The sequence below is a fragment of the Nicotiana attenuata genome, unplaced genomic scaffold (assembly GCF_001879085.1).
Source record: "Nicotiana attenuata strain UT unplaced genomic scaffold, NIATTr2, whole genome shotgun sequence".
Taxonomy (NCBI): Eukaryota; Viridiplantae; Streptophyta; class Magnoliopsida; order Solanales; family Solanaceae; genus Nicotiana; species Nicotiana attenuata.
The window spans coordinates 321,786-331,360 of record NW_017670296.1 but is presented as its reverse complement, the minus strand read 5'-3'; positions in this window follow the sequence as shown (position 1 = coordinate 331,360).

The window sequence follows — 9,575 nt, the reverse complement described above, 5'->3', positions numbered from 1 at the left end:
CCCCTTGGATTGGAAAATAACTAATCGTTGCTACCTAGTAGACTCTAATGGATTTCGGAGTAGATCTTGATAATCATAATTCACCTAAGTTAATTTGAAAGAGTTTCAGGCAACAAATTTGAAACATACCAAGTAGTATAAAACAATCCTATCATCGTTGTGATCCATGCAACAACCAACTAGAGGTGAAACCAGAAATTTTAATAAGATGCTAAAGATTTAATATATATATATATATATATATATATATATATATATATATATATATGCATAAAAAATAATTTTTGACCTATATATACGCTATAATTTTCTGTGTATACAATATAATTTTCCAAACGAAGTGTATTCAATTGACCATCCTTCCGTCTATATGGCTGCCGCCATTGCGTTCAACTAGAATCTTGTCTAACATAACTCTTCGGCTCACTGCACTTGATGCTTGGCAAACCTTAAAAGTCATTTTAACATCAATCTACTACAATTTCAAGTACTACATGTAATATTAAAAACTTCACTTTCAAAATGTTGAAAAAAGGGCAACCTGTCAATTCATGCTTGAATGGCTAATCAAGACGAGAATTGTCACGACCCGGATTTCCCACCTTCGGGAGTCTTGATGGCGCCTACTCGTAAAAGCTAGGCAAGCCACACATTTAGAATCCATAATACTTTTGTTTTAAATCTATGTTTACCAATTAAACTAACAGGAGATAAATAATAAAACAACAGCGGAATTCATAATTTAGCGGAAGACTTAAACGGAGTAAACCAAAATAATAAGGAAAATTCACATATGCCTCTACTCAGGACTGGTGTCACAACATTCACGGACCGTCTAAGATTTCTACAAATAAGTGTTTGAAAGAAAAGAACATAGTCTGTCTCGAGTACAAATGACAACAGAACATAAAAACTGAAAGAGGAGACGTCGGGCCTGCGAACGCCAACAGGGCTACCTCGGAGTCTCGGACTGAAGGATAGCTCCCAATCTACTGCAGATGACCAAATGCTACTCCGGAACCTGGATCTGTGCAAAAGAGCACAGAGTGTAGTATCAGCACAACCGACCCCATGTGCTGGTAGGTGCCTAGCCTAACCTCGGCGAAGTAGTGACGAGGCTAGACTAGACTACCACATAAACCTATACAATTATATAATATACAACGGAAATAAAGCAGAAATAAACAAGTACGGATGAGAGGGGGAAACATGTTGCGGGGAGATAACAGTCCCGAATAAAGTATCAAGTAAGGAAAGGAACAAATAGCTACAATGTCAACAAGAAGCAGAAATCAAACAAGTGCACGGCATCACCCTTCGTGCTTTTACTCTCGTCCTCACCAAGCAATAATATAATGAAAACGTGCACGGTATCACCCTTCGTGCTTTTACTCTCTTTCCTCACTAAAGCAATTAGAATAATATAATGTGCACGGCATCACCCTTCGTGCTTTTACTCTCTTTCCTCACATATAATCAATAAAATGGGCACGGAATGGTACATCGTGCGGCACGGCATCACCCTTCGTGCTTTACACTCTTTCCTCACCAAAGCAAACAATGCACGACATCACCCTCCGTGCTTTAACACTCATCCTCACCCAAACAACAATCACAAACAAGGGCAAGGGAAAATAAACAAGAACATATAGGAATCCCGGCAAGGGAGCAACAATTAAATAATTAAATCCCGGCAAGGGAACAACAATTAAGTAATTAATCCCGGCAAGGGAACATTTCAATAACTCTTTCTCTATCTTTCAATTTTACTTCATAACTCGCTTTACCACTTGAGCCAATGCTCCAAAGGGTTCAATCATCTCATATACTTTCACAATTCACAATATAACTCGAGCCAATGCTCCAAGATGTTCAAAGGTCTTAATTCTTTCCACAAACCTTTTCACAACAACTAAAAATCATCACCAAAGCATGAAGAATACAATGAAATCAAGATATTCACAATATAAAGACTCACGATCATGCTAGACACCAACGTATAGATACTCGTCACCATGCCTATACGTCATACTCAACAATTTTCGCATAGCAAATAGGACTCAACTCCTAATCCCTCAAGCTAAGGTTAGACCAAACGCTTACCTCGATGCCTTGAACACAACTCAAGTCTCAATTATAGCTTTACCCCTCGATTCCACCGTCAATTCGCTCGTATCTAATCACAAATGACTTAATTACATTAATAAACACTAAATGAATCAACCCCAATGCATGAAAATGAGCTTTCCAAAGTTTTACCCAAAAAGTCAAAAATCGCCCCCGGGCCCACGTGGTCAAAACCCGAGGTTCGAACCAAAATCCGATTACCCATTCCCCCAAGAACTCAAATATATAATTTGTTTTGAAATCGGACCTCAAATTGAGGTCCAAATCTCCAATTTTTGAAAAACCTAGGTTCTACCCAAAACACCCAATTTTCCCCATGAAAATCTTTGATTTTAAGTTGAAATCATGTTAAAAGATGTTAAGAAGTGAAGAAAATGAGTTAGAAATCACTTACCAACGTTTTGGAGAAGAAAGGTTGTTTGAAAAATCGCCTCTTATGTTTTTAGGATTTTGAAAAGTGAAAAATGACTGAAAATCCCGTTTATTTATACCCCTCTGAGACTCCCAGTGCGGACCGCATTAAATGGACCGCGGCTGCACAGGCTTACCTGAAGACCTGCAGTTCAGCACCCTGTGCGGACCGCACAAAGCCGACTGCGGCCACACAGCCTTCACCGCGCCCCGCACAAAGGCGACCGCGGCCGCGCTGGCCCCTCCGCGGTCGCGCGCGGTTTCTCGCGGACCCCGTTAGAGGGTTCAGAGACCTGCAACTCCTGAACCTGCAACATCTGATTTTCTAAGCCTAAGGCATCCCGGAACCCACTCGAAACTCATCCGAGCCCTCGGGGCTCCAAACCAAATATGCACACAACCTCAAAACATCCTACGGACTTATTCGTGCGATCAAATCGCCAAAATAACATCATAAACATTGAATTAAACCTCAAAATCCATGAATTCTTTCAAACTTCAGAAAACATCAAATTTCCCAATTTAGGTCTGAATCACGTCAAACGACGTCCGTTTCTTACCAAACTTCACAGGAAGGACGTAAAACATATATAAGACCTGTACCGGGCGCCGGAACCAAAATACGGGCCCGATACCATCGCTTTCTAATCAGATTTCATTTTCAATTTCCTTAAACAATTTCAGAAAACAATTTTTACTAAAAAATTCATTTCTCGGGCTTGGGACCTCGGAATTCGATTCCGAGCATACGCCCACGTCCCATATTTTCCTGCGGACCCTCCGGGACTGTCAAATCACAGGTCTGGGTCCGTTTACCCAAAACGTTGACCAAGGTCAAATTTATTTACTTTAGCATCAAAATTTAGCATTTTTCACAAAATTTCATATTTAAGCTTTCCGGCTACACGCCCGGACTGCGCATGCAAATTGAGGGGACTCTAAATGAGGTTTTTAAGGCCTCGAAGTCATAGAATTTAGTTAAAAATAGGTGATGACCCTTTTGGGTCGTCACATTCTCCACCTCTAAAACAACCGTTCGTCCTCGAACGGACAGAAGAAAGAAGTACCTGAGTCGGGGAAAAGATGAGGATAAGGGCTCCGCATGTCGGACTCGGAGTCGCAGTTCGATGCTTCAGGAGGCTGACCTCTCCATTGAACACGAACAGAAGGGAAACTCTTGGATCTTAACTGACGAACCTGCCGGTCTAGAATAGCTACCGGCTCCTCCTCATAAGACAGGTCCTTGTCCAACTGGACAGTGCTGAAATCTAACACGTGGGCTGGATCGCCGTGATACCTCCAAAGCATGGACACATGAAACACTGGATGCACGACTGATAAGCTCGGCGGCAATGCAAGTCTATAAGCCACCTCTCCCACTCGATCAAGGATCTCAAACGGACCAATGAACCTAGGGCTAAGCTTGCCCTTCTTCCCAAATCTCATCACGCCCATCATAGGCGACACTCGGAGCAATACCCGCTCACCGACCATGAATGCCATATCTCGAACCTTGCGGTCTGCATAGCTCTTTTGCCTGGACTGAGCTGAACGAAGTCTATCCTGAATGATCTTGACCTTGTCAAGGCTTCCTTAACCATATCCGTACCTATCAACCGAGCCTCTCCCGGCCAAACCATCCGATCGGAGATCGGCATCGCCTACCATATAAAGCCTCATAAGGAGCCATCTGGATGCTCGACTGGTAATTGTTGTTGTAGGCAAACTCCGCTAAAGGCAAGAACTGATCCCACGAACCTCCAAAGTCAATAACACAAGCTCGGAGCATATCCTCCAAAATCTGAATAGTCCGCTCGGACTGACTGTCCGTCTGGGGATGAAATGCTGTGCTCAACTCAACCCGTGTGCCCAACTCTCGCTGAACTGCTCTCCAGAAACGCGAGGTAAACTGCGTGCCTCGGTCTAAAATGAAGATACTGGCACACCATGAAGGCGAACAATCTCCCAGATATAGATGTCAGCTAACCTCTCGGATGAATAGGAGACTGCCACAGGAATGAAATGCGCTGACTTGGTCAGCCTATCAACAATGACCCAAACTGCATCGAACTTCTTCCGGGTCAACGGAAGTCCAGTAACAAAGTCCATAGTGATCCTCTCCCACTTCCACTCGGGAAGCTCAATCCTCTGAAATAAACCACCAGGCCTCTGATGCTCATACTTAACTTGCTGACAATTCAAACAACGAGCCACATATGCTACGATATCCTTCTTCATTCTACGCCACCAATAATGCTGCCGCAAATCCTGATACATCTTCGCGGCGCCCGGATGAATAGAGTATCGGGAGCTATGGGCCTCCTCCAAAATCAACTCTCGAAGTCCATCCACATTGGGCACACAAACTCGCCCCTGCAATCTCAAGACTCCATCAGCATCCAATGTAACCTGCTTGGCACCTCCTCGCTACACCGTGTCTCTAAGGACACACAAATGGGGATCATCAAACTGCCGATCACGGATACGCCCCAATAATGAAGAACGAGCGACCGTGCAAGCTAATACTCGGCTAGGCTCAGAAATATCCAACCTCACAAATCGATTGGCCAAAGCCTGAACATCCAAAGCAAGCGGCCTCTCACCGACCGGAATGTAAGCAAGACTGCCCATACTGGCTGACTTCCTACTCAAAGCATCGGCCACCACATTTGCCTTCCCCGGATGATATAAAATGGTGACATCATAATCCTTCAACAACTCCAACCACCTCCTCTGCCTCAAATTCAACTCCTTTTGCTTGAACAAATACTGAAAACTCTTGTGATCCGTGAACACCTCACATGCCACGCCATACAGATAATGCCTCCAAATCTTCAATGCGTGAACTATGGCTGCCAACTCCAAATCATGAATCGGATAGTTCTTCTCATGAATCTTTAACTGCCTCGAAGCATAGGCAATGACCTTGCCATCCTGCATCAACATTAGCCCAACACGGGAAGCATCACAATAGACTATATAAGGCCCTGAACCTGTGGGCAAAACTAACACCGGTGCCGTAGTCAGAGCTGTCTTGAGCTTCTGAAAGCTCGCCTCACACTCATCCGACCATCTGAACTGGGCACCTTTCTGGGTCAATCTGGTCATCGGGGCTGCAATAGATGAAAACCCCTCCACGAACCGACGATAGTAACCTGCCAACCCCAAGAAACTCCGAATCTCTGTAGCTGATGCTGGTCTAGGCCAGTTCTTGACTGCCTCAATCTTCTTTGGGTCCACCTGAATACCCTCTGCTGATACGACATGACCTAGAAATGCAACTGAACTCAACCAGAATTCACACTTCGAGAACTTAGCATATAACCGACTATCCCTCAGAGTCTGAAGAACCACTCTAAGGTATTGCTCGTGCTCCTCCTGGCTGCGGGAATATATCAATATATCATCAATGAAGACTATCATGAACGAGTCCAAATAAGGCCTGAACACTCAGTTCATCAAGTCCATGAAAGTTGCTGGGGCATTTGTCAACCCGAATGACATAACCAAGAACTCATAATGCCCGTACCGAGTGCGGAAAGCTGTCTTAGGGATGTCGGATGCCCTAATCCTCAACTGATGGTAGCCCGATCGCAAGTCAATCTTTGAAAATACCCTGGCACCCTGAACCTGGTCAAACAAATCATCAATCCTCGGCAACGGATACTTATTCTTGATTGTAACCTTGTTCAATTGCCGGTAATCAATACACATTCTCATTTTGACACATCCTTCTTCTTGACAAATAACACCGGCGCACCCCAAGGCGAAACACTGGTCTAATGAAACCCTTCTCAAGCAAATCCTGTAGCTGCTCTTATAACTCTTTCAACTCAGGCGGCGCCATACGATACAGCGGGATAGAAATGGGCTGAGTGTCCGGAGCCAAATCAATGCAGAAATCAATATCCCTGTCCGGTGGCATACCCGACAGCTCTGAAGGGAAAACATCAGGAAATTCACGAACAGCGGGCACAGAATCAATAGAAGGAACCTCAGGGGCTGAGCCGAGCCCTCGGGGCTCCAAACCAAATATGCACGCAACCTCAAAAACATCCTACGGACTTATTCGTGCGATCAAATCGCCAAAATAACATCATAACATTGAATTAAACCTCAAAATCCATGAATTCTTTCAAACTTCATAAAACATCAAATATTCCAATTTAGGTCCGAGTCACGTCAAACGACGTCCGTTTTCAACCAAATTTCACAGGAAGGACTTAAAACATAAATAAGACCTGTACCGGGCGCCGCAACCAAAATACGGGCCCGATACCATCGCTTTCTAATCAGATTTCATTTCCAATTTCCTTAAACAATTTCAAAAAACAATTTTACTAAAAAATTCATTTCTCGGGCTTGGGACCTCGGAATTCAATTCCGGGCATACGCCCACGTCCCATATTTTCCTACGGACCCTCCTGGACCGTCAAATCGCGGGTCTAGGTCCGTTTACCCAAAACGTTGACCAAGGTCAAGCTTATTTATTTTAACATCAAAACTTAGCATTTTCACAGAATTTCATATTTAAGCTTTCCGGCTACGTTCCCGGACTGTGCACGCAAATCGAGGCGACTCAAAATGAGGTTTTCAAGGCCTCAGAGACACAAAATTCAATTAAAAATAGGTGATGACCCTTTTGGGTCGTCACAAGTATGTTGATGTCCAGTCCTATCCCATGGTAATCCAATCAATCTATTCAAAAATAGCTAGATTTACAACTGGTCATTCAAAAATAGCCCAGTTTCAAAAGTAATAGAAATTTAGCCACTGTTCATGTAAAGATAAATCTGAGCGAAAACACTGTTCAAAACTCGGAAAATACGCCAGTATATTATGCTGGAGTTCCAGCGTAAGTATACTTTAACTCCAGCATATTATATTGGAGTTCCAGGATAAGTATGCTGGAACTCCAGCATAATATGATGGAGTTCTAGCATAAGTACACTAGAGCTCCAGCATAATATACTGGAGTTCCAGCAAGTATACCGGTCCAGCATAATATACTGGAGTTTGGAGCACCGGTGCTCCAGTCTCCAGTATATTATACTGGAGCCAGCAAAGTATACCGGTGCAGCATAATATGCTGGAGTTCATACACAGGTGCACCGAACTCCAGTATATTATGCTGGACCGGTCTCTGTTGCAGCAAAATAGTGGCTATTTTTCATTGACTTGGTAAACGCTGGCTATTTCTGAATGACCAGTCCGAAAACTGGCTATACCGTGCCATTTTGACGTTTTTCTCCCTACACACTATGCTCTTACTTTGGACCAACTCGAGGCCTAGTTGTTAGATTGTTTCCTGTCACAAAGGATAAAATAGGCTGCGGAAAGGGTAAAGAATGTTTAAATATCCAGAAGAAGAAGATGTCCGAAGAGTGAAGGTGGAACATGACAGTTCCTGTATACAAGAACAAGTTGATATCCAAAATTACAATAACTATCGGGATATCAAGCTCTTAGCCATACTATGAAAGTCTGAAAGAGAGTGGTTGAGCTAAGGGTAAGGAGGAGTGTGTCTATTTCTGAGAACCAGTTTGGGTTTATGTCGGGGCATTCGACTACAGGAGCCATCCACCTTGTTAGGAGATTGATGGAGCAGTATAGGGAAAGAAAGAAGGACTTGCATATGGTGTTCATCGACTTAGAAAAGGCGTATGATAAAGTTCTGAGGGAGGTTCTGTGGAGATGTTTGGAGGCTAGAGGTGTACATGTTGCCTATGTTAGGTTGATTAAGGACATGTATGATGGAGTAAAGACCCAAGTGAGGACGGTGGGTGGGGACTCGGACCATTTTTCGGTTATGAAAGTTGCATCAAGGTTCGGCACTCAGCCCTTTTTTGTTTGCTCTGGCAATGAATGTACTGACGCGCCATATCTAAGGGGAGGTGCCGTGGTGCATGCTATTTGCAGATGATATTCTATTGATTGACAAGACGCGAGACGGTGTGAAGGCGCAATTAGAGGTATGGAGGCAGACCCTGGAATCTAAAGGTTTCAAGTTGAGCAGAACCAAGACAAAATACTTGGAGTGTAAGTTCAGTTGCGAGACTCAATGAGGGAAAGAGGAGGTGAGGTGGGACTCGCAGGTCATCCCTAGGAGAGGAAGTTTTAAGTACCTTGGGTCGATTATTCAGGGGGATGGGGAGATTGATAAAGATGTCACACATCGTATTGGGGCGGGATGGATGAAATAGAGACTCACTTCCGGTGTTTTGTGTGACAAAAAGGTGCCACCGAAACTTAGGTTAAGTTCTACAGAGTGGTGGTCATCCCAACGATGTTGTATGGGCCTGAGTGTTGGCCAGTCAAGGTCGTTCATGTTCAGAAGATGAAGGTAGCAGAGATGGGGATGTTGAGATGGATGCGAGGGCACACCAGGTTAGATAGGATCAGAAATGAAGTTATTCATGACAAGGTGGGTGTGGCCCCTATTGAGGACAAGATGTTGACATTGGAGGGCCTACGGAGAGGTAGAGGTAGGCCAAAGATGAGGTGGGGAGAGGTGATTAGGCAAGACATGGCGCAGCTTCATCTGACCGAGGACATAACCCTTGATAGGAAGATATAGACGTCAAGGATTAGGGTAGTAGAGTAGGTATTCTAGAGTGTTCATAACAGTAGTATTGGCTCGCAATCTTACTTTCTATTGGTGGTAAATTTTTTTGACTAACCGTTGTTTTCTTTCATTGTTGATCACCTTACTATCTTATTGTTTTTATTCTGCTTTTGTATTGCTTTTTGATACTATCCCTTCTTGTCTATATTTCATTAATGTGGTGCTTATGCTTTCCTGAGCCAAAGGTCTATTGGAAACAGCCTCTCTATCTTTACAAGGTAAGGGTAAGATCTGCATATACACTACCCTCCCCACACCCCACGGTGTGGGATAATACTGGGTATGTTGTTGTTGTAAGAAAGAAAGAAGAAAAGATAAACTTAGACGAGAAAGTACACAACCTCTCACAAGATTCAAGCCCTCCAAACAGACAGAAGAGACGTAAACTAGACATGAGGCAAGGGTGTGGTTC